Raw genomic sequence first — 12,119 nt, forward strand, 5'->3', positions numbered from 1 at the left:
CCTTTTTGTTTTGGTGACAAAAGCGCATTGCCTTAAGACCCATATTTTTTTTTTTTTTTCCTAGAACATGCTATTCTTATTGAATTGTGATTTTTCAATAATAATGACAACTGGGTCATATCAATTCTATGGGTAAAAGTTTAATTTTCTATTTCTGATGATGAAAGAAATACATTGCCAGAACTCCTGTATATTAGCCTAGCGTAGGCTGCTGTCATACAATGCTATAGATTTAGTGGCTTTCCAGTAATCATTGAGTTATTTCATTCAGTTCTACAGTTTGGAAAGACAGACTTAAATGTGCTGGCAGCTTCCGTGTGTGCCGGCTGCCCGTTTTCTGGTGGTATCTCCTCATATGGCAGGCGTCAGGAGTTCCCTGGTAAGAGACCAGTGCAGAGACTTATGCTGTTTTAACAATGGAGGAAGAGGGATGAGCGCAAAGGCTGAGTGTGCACAGCTGAAGTTCCCAGTAAAACTTTGTTTACCGCTAAGGACCAAGAACTGCTTGAGAGGTTGGAGAGAGATGTCTCACCGGTTAAGAGTGCCTGTTGCTCTTCAGAGGACCTTCCTGACTGCAAAACACTATCTTTAACTCCAGTTAACACGGGATCTGACGTCCTCTCCTGGCCTATGTGGGCACTGCATGCGAAGCACAGACACATGCTGGCAAAGCATCCATCCATATAAAATAAAATAAATAAATAAAATAGTATTTTATAAGTGGAGAAAGAAGTTTCTTAAAATCAATGGTGTTCTGTGCATTTTGATTTGGAATTTAATTTTAACTCATTTTCTTTTGTTTCTTCTGAGACATGGGCTCACTGTGTAGCCTGGCTGTCCTGAAACTTGCTATGTAGACAAAGCTGGCTTCGAACTCACAGAGATTCCCTGCTTCTGCCTCCTGAATTCTTGGATTAAGAGCATACATCACCATTCCTGGCTAGGAGTTAAAAATTTTAATCTGTGCTATTTTTTACTTCTTTAATATGTAGCATGGTGCTTGAAAGATAATAAAACAAATCTGTGTGTGTGGGCGGCGGGGGCGGGGAGGTGTGTGTGACTAGGAGTTCCACACTAGATTACTTGCCCAGCATGCTGTAGACCCTGGCTTTTCCCCAACACCAAAATAAAAGAAAAAGAAATCCATTTGGTTAAATTAATGAGCAAATTAAAAACTGGTATATTTGTATAATTAGTTGCCTTATGACTGGGAACAGGGGTTTAAAGAAACCCACATCAATAAGAAATTGCTAGAGGGATTTTAAGCAAGTGAAGCTGGCTGCCGAGCAAGCCCAGGGATCTGTCCTCTCTGTTCCTTTACTGTATAGCAGTTTCCTCTGAGGTTTAAACCTTCCTTATCCCTGGAGCTTGTTAAGACAGGGGATGCTAAGGGAGTGGGGAACAGGGTTCTCTAGGAGAGGGAGAAGCTCTGTATCCTTCAAGGGCCTCTTGGGCTTGGGAAGTAAACACCTCAAAGCTTCTGGGAGCATGGACAAGGCATCTCCCTCCCCCAGCTTATGTAAATTGTAAACCCTGCTGAGAGACACTCTAAGCCAAGTGCCTAGAAGAGGCTAAGGCAGACTGAGTCACCGGACACTCTCCAACCTGTCTAGTTGCCTGTAGGGTGTGTTAATCCCGAAGCTGTGAGGAGAAAGACTACTGACGGACTATAAGGCTTATTCCAGCAGTGTCTTGGCAATCGGGAGCTGAGGAATACCGCAAAGTCACAGCACGCAACAAACCCCACACAAGAGATTTACTGGGGGAGAAACACAGAGCGATGGCCGCCTCTGAATGGGGCGAAATGGAGGCAGGCTGGATCCTCAGTTGTGCTCTCCAGGTTTCCAGCTTTTGTGAGCTGTCACCCATGCTGGGGTGGGCTTTTGGTGATTTAACAGTCTTTGAGTCAATTTTGTTCTCATAAGTAATCCCTCATCCCCATTCCTATGACTAACTCCAATAAAAGTCATTGGTTTCCCATGTTAGACTTTGGTGATATCCGTACTTTGGTCTGTTGTCAGTTTCTTACCTGTGATGAATAGATATGTGTTTCTGTCTCTCCAGACATAGTGGCACACAACAACCCTCCCCTGTGCAATACACAGAATACAAGTACATATCAGGAGTTTATGTGGGACTCTGGGGATTGACCTCAGGTCCTCATGTTTGTATGGGCAAGCACTTTATTGACGTAGTCATCACCCAGCACTCATTGCTTTCGTTCAATAAATACCTCTGACTCTAGGCCTCGAGTTAATAGGAAGCTGTCTCAACACAAGATGAAGAATCAGAATCTATTTTTATTAATGTGTCTTACTATGTAGCCCTGGCTGGACTGGGAGTCACTATGTAGCCAAGCTTGTTTTGTTTTTTGAGATTCTTCTTCCTCTTCGGTTTTTTTTTTTTTTTTTTTAAATGTTTAACATGTGTGTGTGTGTGTGTGTGTGTGTGTGTGTGTGTGTGTGTGTGTGTGTTTGTGTGATGCATATAGGTGCCCTTGGAGGCCAGAGGAAGGCATAGAGTCCTCTGGAGCTAGAGTTATAGGCAATTATGAGCCACCAAGATAGACGCTGGGAAAAGAACTTGTGTCCTTCCAAGAGCAGAAAGCCATTGCTCCAGTCCCAATATTGAGATTCTGCTACCCAGTCCTCTCATGGGCTATGATTGTCAATTTATCTTAGGATTTATATTGCTGTGATAAATACCATAACCGAAAGCAACTTGGGGAGGAAAGGGTTTATTTCATCCTACACTTCGAGGTAACAGTCCATCACTGAGAGAAGTCAGGGCAGGAACCTATAAGCAGGAACTGAATCAGAAGCCATGGAGGGGTGCTGCTTACTGGCTTGCTCTCCATGGCTCGCTCGGCCTGCTCTCTTACACCACCCAAGACCACCTGCCCGGGAGTATCACCAGTTCTCCCACATCAATCATCAATAAAGAAATTGTACCACCGGCCTCCCAACAGGCCAGTCTGGTGGGGGTATTTTTCTCAGTTGAAGTTTCATCTTCAAAAATGACTCCAGCCTGTGTCAAATTGACATAAAAACCAGCCAGCACATATGCCCAACTCATAAAATTCTCAGCCTCTTTCTCCCTATGTTGGATGGCATTTGTCATCCTAATTTATGCTAACTTCCCATGCCTGTTGGTAACACAATAATGTTTAAAAACAATGAAAAAAAAATGTCAGGCTGATCTTTGGCTGTGAATCTAGCCAGGATTAGTCATGGCCTTCTATTTGAGTGACTAGGGGCTATTTCGAGTGCTGGAGCTACATAAAATTACATAGATCGACATAAACCGCCAAAGCTGGCTTTTTTTTTTTTAGTTCTGGGTTCCCTGTCTGGACTGTGGTCAAAAGATAGATGATAGACCCATGGATACAGTGCAGCGGATCAACAAAGGCCAGCAGAGAGAGGCCCAGACCACCAGGACCAAAGCATCTGGCTGCACTGAACACCCTGGGAGCCAGATTTGTGTAGCAGCACCTGCCCGCCTGCCTGTAGAGTCAGAATACCGGTGCCCGCAGTCCTGGGCCCTGGGAAGGTTAGGACGATGCTCTGTGCTACCCTGGGGGAACCCAGTGCCAATCCCTAGGAGTCTATGACATCTCCCATGACACACTCTTGTGTGTCCTCGCAGCCCAGTGCCTCAACTTTCTTGTTCTTCCTGCTGATTTGTGGATTCTAACCCAACTCCTTTCTGAAACACAGTTACTTGTTCCCTTCTAGAACCCCACTGACAGTGTGTGGATGATGGAAAAACCGGCTCCTTGCCACATTTCAGTGATGTAGAATGTCAGGCATCCCGTCCTTCAAATTCATTTGGCTATCTTTACTTGACTTCTCCTACATCCTCTCAGAAGAAAAAGAGATGAACACCTGATCCTCACCCCTGGTAACTGTCACCTCAGCCCACCCTGTTTCCAATGAGCATTATCTCAGCTCTCTGCATCACTGTTTTCGTTTTTTCCTTTTATTGAAAATAGATTTATTTCACATAATATGTTTTTATTACAGTTTCCACTCCCTCTGCTCCTCACAGTTCTTCTCCACCTCCCCTCCCATCGGGATCCACTTCCTTTCTGTCTCTCTTTAGGAAGCAAACAACATTCTAAGGGATAACAATAAAATAAAATATAATAACATAATAAAAATATCAGAATTGGACAAAACAAACAGAGAGAAAAGAGCCCAAGAGAAGACACAAGAAACAGACACTCACCTGTACACACACTCAGGAATCCCATAAGAATGCGAAACTGGAAGCCATAATATATACATGCAAAGGACCTGTAGGGTAAAAAGAGAGAAGAAAAAAATGTATAACTAAAACAAAAATAAAAATAAGATTAAAAAAAAGGTAAAAGTCCTGACATGACATTATGAGATAAAGAACCTCTGAAGATGCCCTTGAGTTCATTTTCCATTGGCCATCTACAGCTGGGCATGAGGCCTCTCCTAAAGAGTAGTTTGTGTTCTCAGTGGGATTCTCTTAGAGGAAACAAAATTTTCATGTGCCAGTGGTTATCAAATGGAGATTGCTTCTAGATTAGGATGGGGGTTTGGGTCTACTTCTCCTTTCAGTTATAGGACCCTATCTGGTACAGACCCAACACTTCTGGCCTTCTTCAGCTCAGAACCCAGCAGTAACTTAGAAATCTCCCAGTTACTGGAGCCCCACCAAATTACTCTCTTAGGTTTGGTCACTGGAGATTATTTAGGTACTTTACTAAGATGTGTGTCCATATGGTGTGTGTTTACACAAAGGTAATAAATTCCTTTGCTTTGACAAGTAGTTGAAAATGCTACATTAGCTGTTAGTGAATAGGCAATAAATAATAAGAACTCAGGTAAGGTCTGGGGTCCAAATTTCACTCTCATTTCTCCTTTATTATGGAGTTTTGATTGAGGTCAGGGCACAAGAATAGAGAGCTTAAAACAAAAACATAAAACAAAACCAAACAGCTGGAAGTTGACATCACCAATGTTCCTCCATCATACTCATTGAAACATGATTTCTCCACCACACCCAGAGCTCTCTGATTCAGCCAGGCTTTCTATCCAGCATACTCTAGGGATCTTTTGTCTCTATTTTTCAAGGCTAGAATTTCAGGCATGCTGCCACCCATCCCACATTTACATGGACTCTTGCAGCCCTTGCTCTTGTGTGGCAATTGTTTTAACTACTGAGACAGCCATTGTCTCAGCCTAGTAAGGGAATATTAACAGGCTTCATTTCCTGAGGGTCTTGTGGGTAGCTTCAAGACAGTGATGGTCAGGTCCAACCTGAGTACATTGTCTATATGCATATGGGTAGAGGCCAGTTGTTGACACTGGGTGTCTTCCTCAATCATTCTCCACTTCAGTGTTGAGACAGGGTCTCTCACTGGGAAGGGAATGCACTCTTTCAGCTAACTGGCTGGCCAGTGGATCCTCATCTCCACCTGCCTCTGATTCTCCAGGAACTTGGTTTCACATGTGTGTATCTCCAAACTCACCTTGTATGTAATTTCTGGAGATTTGAACTCAGGTCCTTGCACTTGAACAGTAAGTCTTTTCCTCTTTTTCTGAGCTATCTTCCCAACCCTGGAGAGATCTTGACAAAACATTTTGCACTGGGAATATCAAACTCAGAGCAAGGGGAGAGAATTGAAACACTGCCTCTCCTAACTGGTGTGCTCATCTGTATAACTTTTGATGTGTCTCCCACTGGTCACCGCTGGTCCAGGAGCTGCCACACTCATCTCGGCATTAGGAGTGGCACTTCTAAGCACAGACAGTTCCTGTTTTTTGTCTATGTGTGCTGACACCATCAAAAAGAAGCACCATTTTAGAACCTCTTTTGGAGAATAAAAACGTTGTTAAAGCTTCAGAATGATGCATTATTTCTCAGCCAAGCCGAACTTTGCCTAGGAAGACTTTTGACTGTGGTGCAGATGGAGCCCCCGTGATGCTTGGCATCACACTTGACTCTGCTGCTCCTGACATGTCAAAACGACACAGGCATGTGTTGGCACCAAAAGGCCTGTCAGAAATCTTCACAGAAGTTGTGCTTAGTGTTTTGAAAAGTGTGAAGTTCCCAACAGTGGCGTCTTTTAAAGAGGCTTTGTTGGGAAATAGGTGCCAGATACAAAGTGGTCCTCTGTTCTGTGGATTACTGGCTCTGCCAAGAGCAGAGCTTGTAACCAGGGTTTGCATGTCACAGATGCTCTTTCTCTGGTTTGAGAGAAAGAGAAAAATCTACCTTTACGGTAAGTTTGGCACAAGAATAACTCATTAGTGGCTTTATTCAGCTGACAGTTTTGAATACCTGCTTGGGTAAGTTTATTGACTGAAGGCTCCGCGTTGACAGGTATGGGGACTAAGAAGTGACCAGCTCTTTTTCCTTTGTTAAAATACGGCATTTATTTCATATGTATGTTTCTGTCTCTTCACCATTTCCACAACTGACCACCACTATTACTATGTCCTATCATAACAACCTAGGTTTACTTAAAACTAAGTAAAGTGTGGAGTTCCATCTTTGAAAACTCAACAGGCATTGTAGACAACATACTCTTGGCAGCATTTATCCAACACAGCAGGGAAAGTTCTCACTTTACATAATAAAAAGGATCACCAGATATCAGCTGCTACAGAAGTAAGATGGACTATTTCCAACTGTTCAAACCGTTTTCTTAGAGAGACTTCCTCCACTGCCAGAGATCTTGAACAGCTTCCTCGTCAGTCGTCTGGAAGCAGTTCCTCACATCATGAACTTGGTTTCCACTTTGGGAAGAGAACTACTTCTTTTCATGCTTGCTTGTATTTTTTGCCTTAATGTCTTTATAGAACTAGATCCTTTTGCTACTTTAGGAGTCCTGTGTTTTGAAGGTTTTTTTTTTTTAATTTTTATTTTTATTTTTTTTTATTTACCTTTTCATCTTGGTGTTGATGGTTTTAAATCTTTTTCCATTCTGTTTTGATTTTTGTTCACCTTGCCTGTTGGGAGCTCATGCACATTTTTTTTTGCTGGAGCTTTTTCTTCCATTTCCTCCACATCTTCAGCCTCCTCCTCCTCATCTTCATCATTGTCATCATCGTCTTCATCAAGTTTTACTTTTTTCTGTGGAATCTTGTTACCACTTCCAGGGCAGGTCACTTAAGAGTTTTACATCCTATTCATCTTCTATTCATCTTCTTCTGATCTGCATCTTCCTCTATAGCCACTAGGTATTGTCCACTAATGTGCACAGTCCCTGAAAGACACTTCAAGCTCAAGACCACAGGGGATGTCATTTCACCCCCAAGGGAAACTCTTGGTTGTACAGGCATTTTAAAAGTTGCCAGTGTGACTTTGATTGGACTGCCTTCTTAATTCATTGCTTCTGCCTCAATGATGTGCAATTCATCTTTTGTTCCAGTTGCTACAGTGACTGTCTTAATGGTAGCGTGCTTATTTCATTGGTGTCCATCTTAAAATGATAACCTTTGTTGGCCTTTAATTTGCAAGAGAAGAGATGGTTCTGAGACCTCAGAGGGCTCACCCACTGTGTCTTCCATGAGGTAGAGGCATGCACTTTGCTGTGAGGTAAGTAGGATGGAGATAACTGCCTACTGCTCCTCAGAATAGACATGCAGGTACCCATTACCCAGGGGATGATTAGCTTTTTGACCAAATTGATGCTGGAAGTGGCAGAGTACTCAAATTTTCTGATGCTCTGGAATTAGGAAAGCCAATGATGTATCCATTCCTGGTAACATGGCAGAGTTCCTTTTTTTTTCATTAAGAAATTATTTTATATTCATTCCACACACCAACCACAGATCTCCCCCATTATCCCTCCTTCTGCTCCCTTCCAGCCTCCCCCCCCCCAGCCCACTCTCCATCCCCTCCTCCTGAAAGGTATGGCCTCCTATGGGGAGTCAGCAAAGCCAGGCACATTCAGCTGAGGCAGATCCAAGTCGTCCCCCCCCCCCCATCAAGGCTATTCAAGGAGTCCCCCCATAGGTAATGGGTGCCAAAAAGCCAGCTCATGCACCAGGGATGGATCCTGATCCAACTCCCACTATCAGGGGTCCTCAAACAGATCAAGCTACACAACTGTCTTGCCCATGCTGAGGGTCCAGTCCAGTCCCATGCAGGCTCCACAGCTGTCAGACTCCAAAGTTCATAAGTTCCCACTAGCTTGGTTCAGTTGTATCTGTAAGTTTCCCCATCATGGTCTTGATGCCCCTTGCTCATAGAATCCCTCTTCCCTCTCTTTGACTGGACTTTTGGACCTTGGCTTGGTGCTTGGCTGTGGCTCTCTGCATCTGTTTCCATTAGTTACTGGATAAAGGCTCTATGATGACAGTTAGGGCATTCACCAATCTGATCACTGGGGTAGGCCAGCTCAGACACCCCCTCCACCACTGCTAGTAGTCTAAGTTGGGTCATTCCTGGGAACTTCCCTCGCACCTGGTTTCTCCCTATCCCTGTGATGTCTCCCTCTATCAAGATATCTCCCTCATTGTTCTCCCACTCTGCCCCTGCTCCAGCTTGACCATCTCATTCCCAATACTCCCACCCCCCATCCCCTGCCCTCCATTTCCTTCCCACCCCCAGTTTACGCAGGAGATCTCATCTATTTTCCCTTCCCAGGGCATTCCATGCATCGCCCCCCCACCCCTTAGGGTCCTCTTTGCTTCTCTGGAGCTGTGGGTTATAGTCTGGTTATCCTTTGCTTTATTTCTAGTATGCACTTATGAGTGAGTACATACCATGTTTGTCTTTCTGAGTCTGGGTTACCTCACTCAAGATGACATTTTCTAGTTCCATCCATTTGCCTGCAAATTTCATGATGTCATTGTTTTTCACTGCTGAGTAGTACCACATTTTCTTTATTCGTTCTTTGGTTGAGGGGCATCTAGGTTGTTTCCAGATTCTGGCTATTATGAATAATGCTGCTATGAACATAGTTGAGCATATGTCCTTGTGGTATGATTGAGCATCCCTTGGGTATATATACCCAAGAGTGGTACAGCTGGGTCTCAAGGAAGATTGATTTCCAATTTTCTGAGAAACTGCCATACTGATTTCCAAAGTGGCTGTACAAGTTTGCACACCCACCAGCAGTGGAGGAATGTTCATCTTGCTCCACATCCTCTCTAACATAAGCTGTCCTCAGTGTTTTTGATCTGAGCCATTCTGAGGTGTGAGATGGTATCTCACAGTTGTTTCTATTGGCATTTCCCTGATGAAAAAGGATGTTGAGCAATTCCTTCAATGTTTTTTGGTCATTTGAGATTCTTCAGCTGAGAACTCTCTGTTTAGCTCTGTAGCCCATTTTTAAATTGGATTGTTTGGTATTTTGATGTCTAGTTTCTTGGGTTCTTTATATATTTTGGAGATCAGTCCCCTGTCAGATGTGGGGCTTGTAGAGATCTTTTCCCATTCTGTAGGCTGTCATTTGTCTTATTTACCATGTTCTTTGCCTTACAGAAGCTTCTCAGTTTCAGGAGGTCCCATTTATTAATTGTTGCTCTCAGTGTCTGTGCTACTGGTGTTATATTTAGAAAGTGATCTCCTGTATTGCAGAGTTCTTTAGAGTTACTTTGCTCTTGAATCTTGAAACAGAACTCCGGGTTTGTAATTCCTTCCTTGTTAACAAAAATGGTAAGAATGTGTAAGGCTTTGCTAAAGACACCCTGACTGATGTGGCCACAGAAGAGGGGTTGATTCACAGAGCTCAAAGGGAATTCTGATGGTATTTGACACAGATGTGTTCTAAAAACTGAATTAAGGTAGTTTTGGTTCTAATTACCACAGGGGAAATGTAGTAGCTACACAGAGAAACTCTGTCTCGAAAAACCAAAAAAACAAAACAAACAAACAAAAAAACCACACAAACATTCTTCTAGAATTGTCTTTGTTAGGAATCATATTTTTGATAAATATATAAACAAATTGGATTTTTCAATGCTCAGTTTTACCCAAATGTAGGTAGTTTTTTTTCTTCTTGCAGCTGCCTTTCTAATTCTAACCCTTTTCAAGGCAATGGGCCCATCGGCACAAAGAGATGCACAAAGAAATAAGGCCCAACAGCTTACTATTGGGTTAAAAAGGAGGCAGTGGGTCTGTGGGGATCAATGGGTCCCTAAATCTTCAGATAATGACCATGAATGCTGTGGATATCATTCTGTATAAATAAAACACTGATCGGCCAATGACCAGGCAGGAAGTAGACAGGACAAGGAGAGGAGAATTCTGGGAAGTGGAAGGCTGAGTGAAGGAGACACTGCCAGCCGCTGCCATGACAAGCAGCATATGAATATGCCAGTAAGCCACGAGCCACGTGGCAAGATATAGATTTATAGAAATGGGTTAATTTAAGATATAAGAACAGTTAGCAAGAAGCCTGCCATGGCCATACAGTTTGTAAGTAATATAAGCATCTCTGTGTTTATTTTATAAATAGGCTGTCAGACTGGGCTCAGCGGGACCCGGAGAGAAGCTCTCCAGCTACACATGACCTCTTTATTTAATAGAAAGAGGAAAAATGAGAGTCAACAAAAATGGTAGATCTTTGATTTACCTTGGTGTAGTTTAGTGGTTGGGAACATACTTAGCTGGGATTCAATCCTGAACACCAAATCAAAGAAAACCAAACCACCCAAATGTCCTCCTTCCTACAAATAAAACAAATGAGACATAGCACAGCATCACTTCATGTGATATCCTCCTACTCCTGCTCCCATATGGAAGCATGGCTGAAGAGTCAGTTGAATCTACTAGGGTTATAAAACCTTGGCATATCTTAACCTTGACAAGGGGTTAAGATAGAGTGAGATGGAGCAGAACTGAAGTACCTCAGAGCACGGAGGTGGAGGGAGGCCAAGCAGATACAGCGGCCAAAGAATTAGCAGAAATCTTGAAGATCCACTTTGACTTTCCATGGGTTGTGAAAGTATTAAGTGCAACAGAATTATACATGAAGATGAAGGAAACAGTGAGGTCGTCAAGGTTATAATGATGCACATCTTTGTGATAAAGTACTTATTAGAAACAAGAAGTAGAAATAAATTGGACGTTAAAGCTGACAGTGTGTTATGTCAAGATCATTGTAATTTAAACTTCTTTTTCTTGCCAAAAAATTTGAGACTTCTCTTTTCTGAGTAACCATCAAGCTAATTTACATTTCATTGAAATAATTTTGATTTATATGAAAACATTTCAGGAAGTTGTCATTAATTTCTACAAGGAAAAATGAAGATATATCAGTCTGGGTCAATAAAACAGAAGAAGGATTTTATTGAAAGAATATGAAATTGCTCCAGGGTTTCCAGGAAGGCCAAGGAAGAAGCCTATTGGTGCAAGCAGGCATAGTGGCAGATAAAGCAGTCAGGACCATGGCCACGATGACACTTGTAGAGCCAGCCTTGGGGAGGGACACTGCTACCTGTACAAGCCCGTGGGCACCTCAGCTTTCCCATTGCTGACCACAGCACAGAACGTTGTTGAGATCCAGCTGCTAATGCCACCACTCCTCTGATAGAGTCAAAATAACTCTTCAGCATTTTCACATAGAAACATACTTATACTCTAATAATAAGAAAACAACTCAAGCTATCCTAAGACACTATTCATTGTCAAGAGTGACTCCTCCAAAATTTGACAAAACACTCTTTATCTGTTGGAAAATAGGCTCTTTTTCATATTGTTACTGAGAATACAAAACCGTCTAATCTCTATGAGGCAACTTTGTTAATACATAGCCAAAATACACATGGATAATCCTTCTAGGAATTTATCCCAATGATACATCGATAAAAATACAAAAGCGCATATATACAGATCTCTTCATTGTGGCATAGTTTGTATTCTAAATATAATGGCAAAATTTTGTGGTGGGCCCAAGAGTTTTGTTTGGTGTTTGTCTTGTGTAAACCCTTCTTGAGTGGAAGCAGAATCTGAATATCACAGGGTGTTCCTCTCAGAATTAGGTTATGTAATTTAGTAAAGGTCAATAAATTTTTAGATGTAATTTAAGTCTCCAATCAATTGACTTTGAATTAGTGAAAATGTAGATTATGCTAGGCACACCTGACTTGATGAGTGAGCCCTTCAGAGTCTCTTTAAGGCATTGGAGAAAC

At 42.4% G+C, this 12,119-nt stretch overlaps 1 pseudogene; it reads right to left on the minus strand.

Moving 5' to 3' along the window:
- Positions 1–6,682: 6,682 nt before the first annotated feature.
- On the minus strand, positions 6,683–7,525 carry LOC114691735 (annotated as a pseudogene).
- Positions 7,526–12,119: the final 4,594 nt, after the last annotated feature.

The sequence above is a fragment of the Peromyscus leucopus genome, chromosome 6 (genome assembly GCF_004664715.2).
Source record: "Peromyscus leucopus breed LL Stock chromosome 6, UCI_PerLeu_2.1, whole genome shotgun sequence".
NCBI classification, from domain to species: domain Eukaryota; kingdom Metazoa; phylum Chordata; class Mammalia; order Rodentia; family Cricetidae; genus Peromyscus; species Peromyscus leucopus.